At 41.9% G+C, this 12,335-nt stretch overlaps 1 long non-coding RNA gene across 1 annotated transcript in view; it reads right to left on the bottom strand.

Annotated features, from left to right (window-relative positions):
* The window catches only part of LOC144824151 (uncharacterized), a 257,683-nt gene that overhangs the window by 56,612 nt on the left and 188,736 nt on the right, over nucleotides 1-12,335 (bottom strand). The window lies entirely within an intron of this gene.

Genomic DNA, 12,335 nt, shown 5'->3' with positions numbered 1-12,335 from the left:
AATCTCACAGAGCGAGGACTACCTATTCTAGCTAGATCTACCTTCGATGTTGCATATAATGAAGACAGCCACTCTGCATGTGTCGGGGAGTTCGTACTAACCCAGTTTTTACAGATTTCTCTTCTTGCTAGTAGAATAGAATAGTATAGAAATTCTCTTTCTAATCCCTTAATGTTCTCGTTTAGGCCAAAAATGATTAAAGACCATGAAAGTGGGATAGAGATTCTGAGAATTGATTCGAGTGATATCTTGATTTCTTGCCAATAAGTAGCGATGTTTGGACACTCCCAAAACATATGTAGGTCTGAGGCTGCTGGGAATGGCATTTACTGCAGCATTTCCCAGGTTGGAATTTCGAGAGTTTCTTGGGGGAGTAATACACCCGATGTAATGTAAAGAATTGATTGCGCCTCAGCCATGCTGGCTTTATGATTTTGTAGAGAAGGGTAAAGGATTCTACCCATCTGTCCTCTGCCTGGAGTTCTCCCTCTCCTCCCCACAGTTTTACCGGAAGGTTGAGCTCGCCCTCTCCATCATCTATGATGTTCCAATAGTAGAGTGCAACTTTCTTGCCTCCCGCGGGTTTCTCCACTAAGTTGTTTTCTAGGGAGCTGTATTCACCCATTGTTGTTTTTTTCTTAGTTTGAGTTCGCAGCCAACTGGCCAGTTGTATATATACAAGCCAGGAGAGTGATGTTGTTACCCTGACCTTAAATGTTTCCTATTTCATGAGGGATCCTTCCACCACTAACTCCCCCCACCGTGTTATACCTGCGTCCAGTAGGACCATTTTGACTGTCTCAGTATATTGTGGTGAGAACCCAGGTAACTCCCAAATCGGTGCGTAGTTGGAGAGATACCCTATCCCAGCCTTGGATTTAATTTGTTTCCATTCTTTTATGGGGCCCAGTAGTGACTTTAGCCTAACTTTTTTAAAGACTTTCTGATGGCCGAACTTAAACAAGAAGCCATTCAGTGGAAGGTCCGAACCCAATAGCATTGCCTTAAACATATTGCCATTTGCATTGTCTGACGGAATCTTAAGTAGCATCCTGGAGTGAGTCAGATGGAACGCCCAAGCGTAGCATTCCAGGTCTGGCAATGCGAGCCCCCCCTTTTCTCTTCTCCTTCTCAGTTTCTTCCACGCCAGTCTGCTTGACTTGTAGCCCCAGATAGATGAGTTAATATTTTGTTGGCATTTTGTAAGTTGTTTGGTTTCAAAAGTTAGTGGGATGGTATTAAAAATGAATGTATATTTGGGGAGAATGCTCATTTTAACCAGACTGGTTCTCCCATAGATGGTGAGCGGGAGAAAGGACCAGGATTTCATCAAGATTTTAGATTCACGGAAAATCCGGTCTAAGTTATTTTGAGCCAGAAGATTTAAATCTTTGGTGATTGTTATTCCCAAGTATCTCATTGAGGGTTTTACCGGAAGTTGAAGATTTGTAATATTGCAGGCCATTATTTCTGTCTTCCAGGCGTTTATTTCATACCCAGAGAGTTTCCCAAATTCCTCCGCCTTCTTTATAACCGTTGGAAATGCCAGGGCCGGGTCCGTTGTGTAGATGAGGATGTCGTCGGCATATAGTCCAGTGAAAGGTTGGGGAAAACATGGCGGCCGCTAGCTAGTGCGGCGCGCTGGTCCCGACGGAGTCTCTAGCTGAGATGCCCCGACCGACTAAGTAAACGCATCGGTGGTAGTGTACTTGTTTAAGGAGACTTCTGGCGGCTTGTAGGAGACGGAATCAGAGCTGTGTGAGGAAACTCTGCTGCTGATCGGCGGATCGGCGGCTTGGCAGCTCCGTGGTCGGCAGCCCAGAGACGCCGGCATACACCAGAACGCCGCGGCCGGAGCAGCTGATGTGTTGGGGGCGGGTTCTCCTTCCTGCGCCCTACCGCTGGAGAGAGGCAGCCGTGGAGCTGCGAAGAAGTCGGAGGGCTGCCACACACAGCGTTTCTTCGAGGAGAGTAACCTCGCCAGCAGCGAATACATGGTGTGGTAAGGAGGTTCACCAGGGAGGGAGCCAGTCGAAGGGAGAAACACATCCTACACTAGATTCAGGTATTGTTGATAATCAGGACTCTAGCTCTAGGCAGAATATTGAAAAAGGTTTTCACCCAGTCCCTACTCCAAATTTGTTTAGTTTTAAGGGAAATTTGCAAGCTCTCCCCTGTGTCGCTCCTGCCCAGGAAAACAGCAAAGTACTGCCTCAGGAAAAGAATTTAGGAGCAAAGAAGGGATTTACCGCTGGAAACCTGGGGAAACGAAAGGCGAAGGGAAAAGGGAAAGGCAGTAACAAGGATAAAGATCTAGGAGGCTTTACGAAAATTGGGGATACAGGCCAGTCGCAAGAACTTGAAAGAACCCCTGGGAAACAAACTGTCACAGAGTCAGAGACAGAAACTGAGCTAGAATCAACACAATCTCTGGCCCTAAGAGCGCCGAGAAAAAGCAAGAGACATCAGCCACTGTACACTAGCCTGAAGGAATTACCCCATAAGGAGAGTCAGAATAAGGGCAACTCCAAAAAGTTCAAAGCCTCCCGGATTACACCCTCATTGAAGTCCTACTTTAAGGTCCTGCCTCAGGTTCTTAACATAAATCAAGAATCTCTAGAATCTCAAGGACTGTATAATACGCAAAACACACTTACCCCAATTGAAGTTTCTGATTCAACACTTCTACTTAGCAACCTCGGGGAGACAGCAGTGGAGGCAACGGTGATGGCGGAGCAGGCAGGTGGCGTAAAGATGGGCGATCTAGCAAAGCAGGCTACAAATATAACCTAGTTGAGACAGGAAGCGCAGCAAAAGACCCAGATCCATGCTCAGGGGGCAATGAAGAAGATGATGGCGATGACACCCTCCAACATATACTTCTTAGTATGAGGAAGGAGATTAGGAACGGGTTTGAGGAGTCAAAAAAATGCTTTGAGGAATCAAGACAAATTCAGTCTGCGATCCGGACTATGTGTGAGAATCTGGAGACCAAAGTAGACGGGCTCTTTCTGAGAACTGGGAGCCTAGAGAATACTGTTGGCGAACTGGATCATGCAGAAGCTAAGATCTTGACTCTACGGAGAGAGGGAGAGGCAGTTAAAGAAAGGGTTGAGTCCCTTGAAAATTTTTCAAGAAGGAACAACCTGAGGTTGCTAAAAATCCCGGAGGGGAAAGAGGGAGGGGATATCAAGAACTTTGTGGCAACCATACTTAAGGACTCCCTTAATTTGGAGGAATCTGTGTCAGAACTGGAGTCTGATATACAGAGGGTACACCGAGACCCCTTCCGTCTCAACCCTAGCAGAGTCAAACCTAGAAAGATTCTGGTAAACTTTCTAACATATACATTAAAGGAAAAGATACTGAACTTAGCACTTAAAATCAAGACCCTGAAAACTTCAGACTTCCCCTTCGAAGCTAGATCGGACCTATCCAAAACTACATTGGATAGGCAATTGGAACTCGGTCAGCGGATGGAGAAGTTTAGAGAACTGGGAGCTACTGCACAGATGCGATTCCCCGCCTTCTTGAAGATAATGTTCAATAACAAAATGTACAACATCAAGTCTCCTCTCGAGGCGGATGAGCTACTAGTCTCCATCAGTGAATCTGCAAAAAACCCTTGACACCTAGTAGTAGCTAGCAAAAAAGAAAGAAAAAAATATAAAGAAAAGGAGCGGAGTTAGGAAAGGTAGAACACATGATCCATGATTAAAAAAAAAATTAAAAAATTAAAAAAAGGGAAGGAAAGGAAAGAGATGGGGGAAACAAATATATAAAATAGGGTAAAAACTGGGTCAAGGAAAATACAATAAAACAAATAAAACATTTAAGAAAAAAAACACTATAAAAAGGGAGAAGTAAATGAGTATTCGACAGGAAAAAAAAAAGGGAAAAAAAAAGGAAAAATAAGAAAGTTAACTGCTAAAGGAATATGAAGGGAAAAAATGGGAAAGAGGGGAAAGAAAAAAGGAAAAAGAAAGAAAGGAAGGAAGGGAGAAAAGAAGGGAAAAAAAAGGAAAAAAGGAATGGAAAAAAAAATAATAATAAATAAATAAATCCCACTATCGGATCTCTTCTTCCCTTCTCCCTTAAATCATCTTTGATAAGAAGACCCGATCAAGACCAACTCTTTCTATGATCTATGCCTCATCACTCGGCACTTTTTGTAATCTAAGGGAGATTAATAACAATAACATATTTAACATAGAATAGAATCAAATACCCATCACCTATATAATATTGAGTATATTGACCGATAAATGAGATAACGAGGGCATCAGACAGGAGCACGTCGGGGGACGATAAACTGGCAAGACATCTAGCCAGATTAAGTTGGGGGGGGGGTTCCAGGGGTGGGAGGTGGGGAAAAGCACAAATAAAAAAAAAAGGTCCTCTTATGCTAAATTTTAAATTCTTAAGTAACATTGATCCAAAGGCGCGATACAATAAATGTTTGGTTAAAACAGAAAATGATAGGCAGATAACCAGCAGGACAGCAGTAGAGCAGTTGGATGGCAAAATTAAATGATAGATATTAGATTTTTATCCTGGAACGTTAATGGTCTGCGAGTAAGGGCGAGAAGACATAAAATCATGCAGTACCTTAGAGACTCACCCGCGCAGATCATGGCGATCCAGGAGACACATCTAAATAAACAGGAGATTACGGACGTACTAAAAAAATTGAAATGGGTGGATAAATTTATAAGTACAGACCACAACGCCAGTATTCGTGGGACTGCCATTATTTTCAAAAAGGGAGTAAGGGCTCAGATCGCGGACTGGAAAACGGATGCGAGCGGTAGATGGCTGATAGCTAATGTCCAACTAGACTCAAGGTGTCTTACTCTTGTTAGTTATTACGGCCCTAATCAGGATGACTCCTCTTATCTAAACATATTACAGAACCATCTGATTACCAGCTCAGACCCTATAATATGGATGGGAGATTTTAATCTAGTGCTAGATCCAAAATTGGATAAATCTCCCAGTTCCAGGGCTGTAGTGCAAAATAACATGAGGGATACGCTCCGGAGCTGCATGTCAAACCTGGGGCTAAACGATCTTTGGAGGCAAAGAGCCGGGAAAACCATGGGAGTCTCCTTCCATAATTATAAGTACAAACATAAATCGCGAATTGATTATGCCTTGTTTAGCCTCTCTCTAAAAGACCATATTACAAATCTAATATACCTACCTCAGCATCTATCAGACCACTCAGCTATCCTCTTCTCGCTAATACTAGAGCAGGAACCTATTCATGCATCATGGTCCTTTGACCGAACTATATTATTAGAGGAAGAGGAAAGAGAACACCTCATATCTGAAACCGCCTCCTTTCTAGAGTGGAATTTAGGCTCTGCCTCTCTGGTAAGTGTATGGGAGGCTTGGAAAGCTTATATAAGGGGCTGTATTACCAACAGGGCTTCTTATAGTAAAAAGAAATACAGAGAGGAGATCTTAACAATAGAGCAAGATTTGACTCGCTTGGAGTCGGCAGATCAAGTTTCCTCAGCTAACCAAGAGGAGAAAAGAGAATTAAAAGGTAAATTAGAAACGCTATTGCAAGAGAGACTGAATAAACGATGGCAGGCTAGTAAACTCTCGCACTTTGAATACGGCGAATCCGCTGGGAAATTGCTAGCCTGGAAAATAAAAGCCGACCAGACTAGAAATTATATTAAAGAAGTGAGAGCGACTGGAGAAACGGTCAATAGGAAGACCGACTTTGACATCGGTGAAGCCTTCAGTGATTTTTTTCGAAACATCTACACAGAAGAGATCAATACTAACTCTGAGGAAAGTTTGGAATGGCTGGATAAGGTAACTCTCCCGAAGCTAAACAGGCCCCAAAGGGAAAACCTTGATAAAGAAATAACAGAGACAGAAGTTGAAAATGTTATTAAACAGCTAAAACAGGGGAAGGCTGCTGGACCGGATGGTCTTCCGGGGGAATTATACCGGGCACTTAACTCTACCCTCACCCCAGTTCTAACGATCCTATTTAATAATATATTAATAAGAGGCGAGACACCACCTAGCTCCTGGGGAGAAGCAAATATAGCCCTAATACTAAAAGCAGGTAAAGACCCAGCAGAGTGCGGATCATATTGCCCAATCTCGCTTCTCAATAATGATTATAAAATCTTTGCGTCAATTTTGGCCGCACGATTGGGTAGCGAGATTGGATCAATTATCCATCATGATCAAAAGGGGTTTATTAGAGGCCGACAACTGGCTGATTTAACATATGACTTAGTGGGAGCCATTGACATTGCCTCAACTTTTTCTCTACCCCTTGCAACCATGACACTTGACGCTACAAAAGCTTTTGATAGGGTCAATTGGTCCTATCTAAATGCAACAATGGATAAATTTCAACTTGGTCCTAAATTTTGCAGATCGATAGGCCTACTATATAAAAACCCTAGAGCCTGTCTGTTAGTCAATGGCTCGCGAACAAATCCCTTTAAAATTAGCAGAGGGACAAGGCAGGGGTGCCCCCTCTCCCCCCTCCTTTTCAATTTGTACGTGGAGCCATTCGCTCAGTCCATAAGAGAAGATATTAACATCCCGCACTTCTCTTTTTCTGGATGGGAGAAGAAAGTTGGACTATATGCCGAAGAGCTGACTCTCTTGTTGTGACAACTCCAGAACAAGGTTACGCTTTCCCAACACAGTGAGTAGATTTGCAATTGTCCAACATGGAGTTATATTGTGGCCGTACATTTAGAATATGAAGAAATGTCCAGGAATATTGTCATTTTGATGCTCTTCAAGCTGATATAAAAATGACGTGGAAAATGATTAATAAAATGCAACAGCACCTGTTAAAACACATGTAGGGTTTTCATGATACACATATATGTATTAAGGCACGGATATGGGTGAACCCACCTCTTCAACATGGATAGGTTAATGTGTGCGTTGGTAAAGTGTTGTACGAAGCTGAATTTTATGTGAACATAAAACATACATCAGTGGGTTCATGGATGAATGAGTGGATGGGTGAATGAATGATTAGAGGAACACGTTGTTGCATTGCTGAATAAGGAACAATGGTAGTAAGCATGCATGGGAGAGTGAGCAATGCATGAGGGAGTGGGTGCATGGATGGGAACAACACGTGTTTGGATAACTGGAGAATATATGTAGATAAATGAAGGGAAAACAAGTATTATTAAATCAACTGAAATGTGCATGAGGTTAGATCTGATTGTGTTTGTGTATTATAGTGTATACTATGGTGTGTATTATAGTGTATACTATAGTGTGAGCACATGTGGTAGTGATTTATGTATGACCGTATCTGTGTAATAATGTGGTTGTAATTGTGTGAGTGCAATAGTTTTATTTTGAAATGTGAGTGTGATAGCATTTGTGTGGGTGTATGTGTGAATGTTGTGTGTTGTATGTCCTAGTGTATGTGATAATGTAACCGATGGCACATTAGTATTGGCAGTGAGGTGAGTGTTAGTGTGATTGTGAAGTGGTCTGTGATCTACATCATTGTGTGTGCATGTTGGTGTGAGTGCTGGTGTTATGGTGTACGCAATGATATATTTGTGTGACATAGTACTGTTGTATATATGCTGCTGTATGTGGGTGTATGTCATAGGCATGTGTATAAAGAGGGTTACATGGGCACTCAGGGACTTACTCTCCTGACAGGCTCAGCTATACCAGCATAGTCTGGTTTCAACAAGGATAGCAAATAACATAGGCACCACATGGAAAGCAGGAAACAATTTCCGGTCATTTGCCAGGAAGCAAGTGACAATGACAGCAGCAGTGAAGTCAAGAGCATATCTATCAAGTGACCACATTTCTTCCTCATCTGGTGCTTTTACGCCACGTGGCCACTCATAGGTGCTCACTTCTATCCTGGTCATTCTAGCTGTAGTCTCTTCCTTTACTACTGTCAAAGCATTTTGAGAGCTCGAGGGATTGAATGAGCTCTAGAGTGTTCTTGAGTGGCATGCATAGTACCCTCACTGAGTTGGGAGGAGCGGCTGGTCTGTATATCCTGAGCTTTCCCATGTTATAGATAAGCTCACCATGCTGCATAATTATGGGTGGAATACAACCACAGTTTTGCCAGGTTTTTGGCAAGGTTGCTTCAGGTCAGTGAGTTTATCTCAGGGTTGAGATGCAGGTTCAGTGTGCATCCACTTTAACTGTAAAGCTATATTCCACCCGGTATTCAGGAGCATTAGGAAAATCTGCTACACACACCCTCAACAAAGGGAATGTGTGCTGACTTCATTGCACCACCATCAGTGACCACCATCACTTTCAAGTACATGATTTGCCATTCTAGCTACAGTTTCCACCATAGAGAATTCATCCATGGTGCCACATGGCTGGTGGAATGGCTTGTGTGCCTTCAACATGGGCGTTGGCATCAGAAGAGTCATCTTCCACTTAATTATCTTGCTGGTAAAGGTACTGGTCTGCCATTTATGCTGCCAGTGTTAGGGATGTGAGTGGTATCAGGCAGCTTTGTATATGCATTCCACTGGGTCCGGCACCAACTTGTCACCAATTCTTATCTGATTTTGGAGACCATAGGGATGTTGGTTAGGAACCCAAGGCCTTATTTATGAGGCCCTTACATTGCGTCACTTTTTGTGATGCTGCACTGGCGTAAAAAAAGCACCACACTGAGCCATAATTACAAAGTGACACATCTAGATAGATGCGTCACTTTGCAAACCCCTGCACTGAATTATACCTCCAACAGTTATAATTAGGCTGTTCGGTTTTAGTTTTTTTTTTTGCAGTGTTCAATAAATATATTAGAATTTTAAAAGGATAAAAATAGTTAAATAAAATACCAAATGATACAACCACTGGAGACAACGACAAATTTAGAAGTTCATTACAATAATCGGTCCAATGTCAGAAAAAATTATCTCGTATAATACATAGATAAAAGATCAAGGAAAATTAATGGGGTCACGTTCATGAACCATATTATAAAAAACCATCAGCCAGGGTATCATTTATCAGAAAAGAAAGAAATACAGCTAAAGAAGAAAGAAACTAGAAAGGAAGAAATAAAGCAGGGATGAAAATAGCAAGAAAGAGAGAGAGAGAAGAATAGAAAAAGAATAGGAGAGGAAAGGAAAGAGATGGGCAAGAAGAAAGAAAAGGCAAAGGAAGGATCTACTGTAGTGCTACAAAGACACAACAAAAACAGACAACAATCAGTCCGACGACACAAAGGGATACTGGTCAACCAACCTTCTTGAGGCCAAATCCATATATGTGTCCAAAGCTTTCCAAACATTACTAGAAATAGCAGGGGTAAGATGAGCCACATCAACAGAAGTGTGTGCACTTCTTAAAAAAGAGACCCATGCCCACCATGTATGATATGATACGGAAGAGAAAGACTTCCATTCTATAAGAATCACCTTAACCGCAACTGTTAATAAAAGATCCAACAATTGCAAATCCAAGGCATCTAACGGCACAGGCTCTCGGGATGCTAATGGCCCCAACAAAATCATGGGAAAGGAAAGCTGGAAATTAATTTGGAAAATTAACATAAGATGTTTATGTATAAGATCCCAAAAGGGTTGCAAAAGTGAACAATGAAAAAACATATGTGGAAAATCACCAGCAGCCAAGCCACAACTCCAACAAAGATCATCATCCTTTAAGTTTAGAGAATGCAGTCTCACAGGAGTCCAATGAAGAATATTGATAGAAAAGAATTTAGATTGAAATAGAGATGGAGCAATTTTATCACGAAGTGAAAGCTTGCCAATCAACTGCCATGTGTCCGGAGATATATACTCAGTAATGTCGTTACCAAAGTGACGTGCCCATTTTTGCTGTGTAACAGTACATAAAGCCAAGGAAGGCGAGGACAAGAATTTATAAATTCGTGAAGCGATATGGCCAGATTTGTGCCACAAAGAAAATAATGCAATAATAGGAGAATTGGGCTCTAGACGTACTTTGGCAAGAGCCACTTTAATTTTTAAGAAGGTATAAAAATCCAAATTAGAGAGTGAAAATTGTTGAGCTAAGGAAGAGAAGGGTAACAGATCATTATTGGAGTCATAAAGATGATGAACCAACGTGATTCCTTTGGACGCCCAATAGTGTATTAATGGGGGATCAATAAGAATCTTTATTATAGGGTTACGCCACAATGAGGACCACCTTGATTTATGAATCGGGGTAGCCACTTTTTTGTCAACAGCTCTAACTGCTGCGATGGTGTCTAATATAATAGTACGAGAAAACGGAATAGATAACGTGGACGCGGTTAAAAAGGAAGAGACTGGAAGAGGAAAATAAAGATCCTGTTCGATGAACATCCAAGAAGGCATGTGACCAGGCAGCGAGGAAAACCACAAACCCCCTTGAGAAGCTAGAAAAGCCAGTTGGTACTTCTCCCAATCTTGGAAATTACAGCCCCCCATATGGTAGGGCATCCTTAACCACTTGGATGCTAAGCTACTTGCAGTGCTTCCATGTAATTTCCATTGAAATCAATGGAAACTCCATGACGAGCTGAGCTCGTCATGAGCGTCCAAGGGGTTAAGGACTTGCACGCGATTCTAGCCCTCTTATCATTCCAAAGAAACTTAGAAGTGATGGAATCAATCTCACGAAAAAAGGAAGAAGACAACTTCATCGGAAGCATGGAAGAAACAAAATTTATATTGGGAGTAATCATCATTTTCAATGTTTGAACTCGACCCCACCAAGAAATATGTTTAGGGGACCAAGTATCCAAGAGATGGCGAACTTTAAGTAGGGTCTGCTCTTCAATATAGGCCACCGTATCATAGAGAGTACCACAAAACCAGATCCCTAAATATTTGAGTCGTTTAGACTGCCACTTAAAACCAGCCGTACCCATATGTGCTGGGAAACAATAAGCATTGAGGGGAAACATCTCCGTCTTATCCCTGTTAAGAGTATTCCCAGAGACCTTAGAGAAAAGAGCCATAGTATCTGTAATTGCAGGAATAGCCGAAACAATATCATCGGAAAATAAGGACATCGTCTGCATAGGCCGCTGTTTTTATGCAATGCGAACCAAAAGTAAACCCCTTAATGGCTGGGTGAAGATCAATTAGTCTCAGAAGTGAGTCAATAGCTAATAAAAACAAAAGCGGGGACAAGGGACACCCCTGACGAGTACCTTGGCGAAGACTAAAAAACTCAGAAGTAGCCCCATTCACTCTAATATTTGCTCTAGGTTGGGCATAGAGTGACATAACCATGTTGACAAAAGAATTCCCAAGATTATGTGCACTAAGAACAGCATGTAGAAAAGGCCATGAGGCCTTCTCGGCATCTAGGGCGAGCGCAGCGGCCGGAAACGTAGACCGTTTGGCCGTACCCAAAATATGGCAAAAGGTACGAATATTATCCCGAGCAAGTCTACCTTTGACAAAACCTGTCTGAGAAGGATGAACCAGAGAAGGAATATAAGACTCCAACAGCTTAGCAAGAATCTTGGCGAAGATTTTCGCCTCCATGTTAAGGAGGGAGATAGGACGAAAATGTTTAGGATCAGAGATATATTTCCCCTCCTTTGGGATTACCACAATAGTAGCATCCGCCGCTGTACCCGAAACCGCACTCTGTTGAATAAATATATCAAAAACAGCCTTAAGGCGGGGAACCATGAATGGGAGAAAAGTTTTATAAAACATAATGGGGAATCCATCAGGACCAGGAGCCTTGCCAGACCGAGTGGACTTAATTGCATGTATAATCTCCTCAGCTGTAATCGTGGCACCTAATTTCTCCCCATCTGCCATTGACACAGAATGAAGAGGGATAGTTTTTAAAAATTCCTGACAATCTTCAAAAGACGACAGATTAGTGGGAGTATAGAGAGTACTATAAAAATCACGAAAAAACTCGAGAATCTCCTTAGTTTGAAATTGTTTAATACCGGATCTATCAGTGATAGAGTAAATTTGAGACGACTTAAAACTAGATTCTTGAAATTTTAACATGGCTGCTAGAATCCTACCAGCACGATTCTTTAATAGCAACCGTTTAGACTTTTGGGCCTGAATCCCAATATGAGCCCTCTTAGTGACGATAGTGTTGTATGAATATTTCAAAGTTTTAATGGATTGCAACAATTGTGTATCTCTAGTCTGCCGAAAAAGAAGTTCCTTTTGCTTAATACTATCTGATAAATCAGCAAGTTCCTTCTTAATGTCAGCATTCCTCTTCGCCATTACTTTAATGATGTGACCACGAAGCGTACATTTAAATGCATCCCATAAGACTACTGGGGAGCTAACTGAACCTTCATTATCAGAAAAAAACTGCTCAATTTCAGT

The sequence above is a fragment of the Lissotriton helveticus genome, chromosome 3_1, assembly GCF_964261635.1.
Source record: "Lissotriton helveticus chromosome 3_1, aLisHel1.1, whole genome shotgun sequence".
Lineage (NCBI taxonomy): Eukaryota > Metazoa > Chordata > Amphibia > Caudata > Salamandridae > Lissotriton > Lissotriton helveticus.
This window is presented reverse-complemented; position numbering and strand designations above follow the sequence as displayed.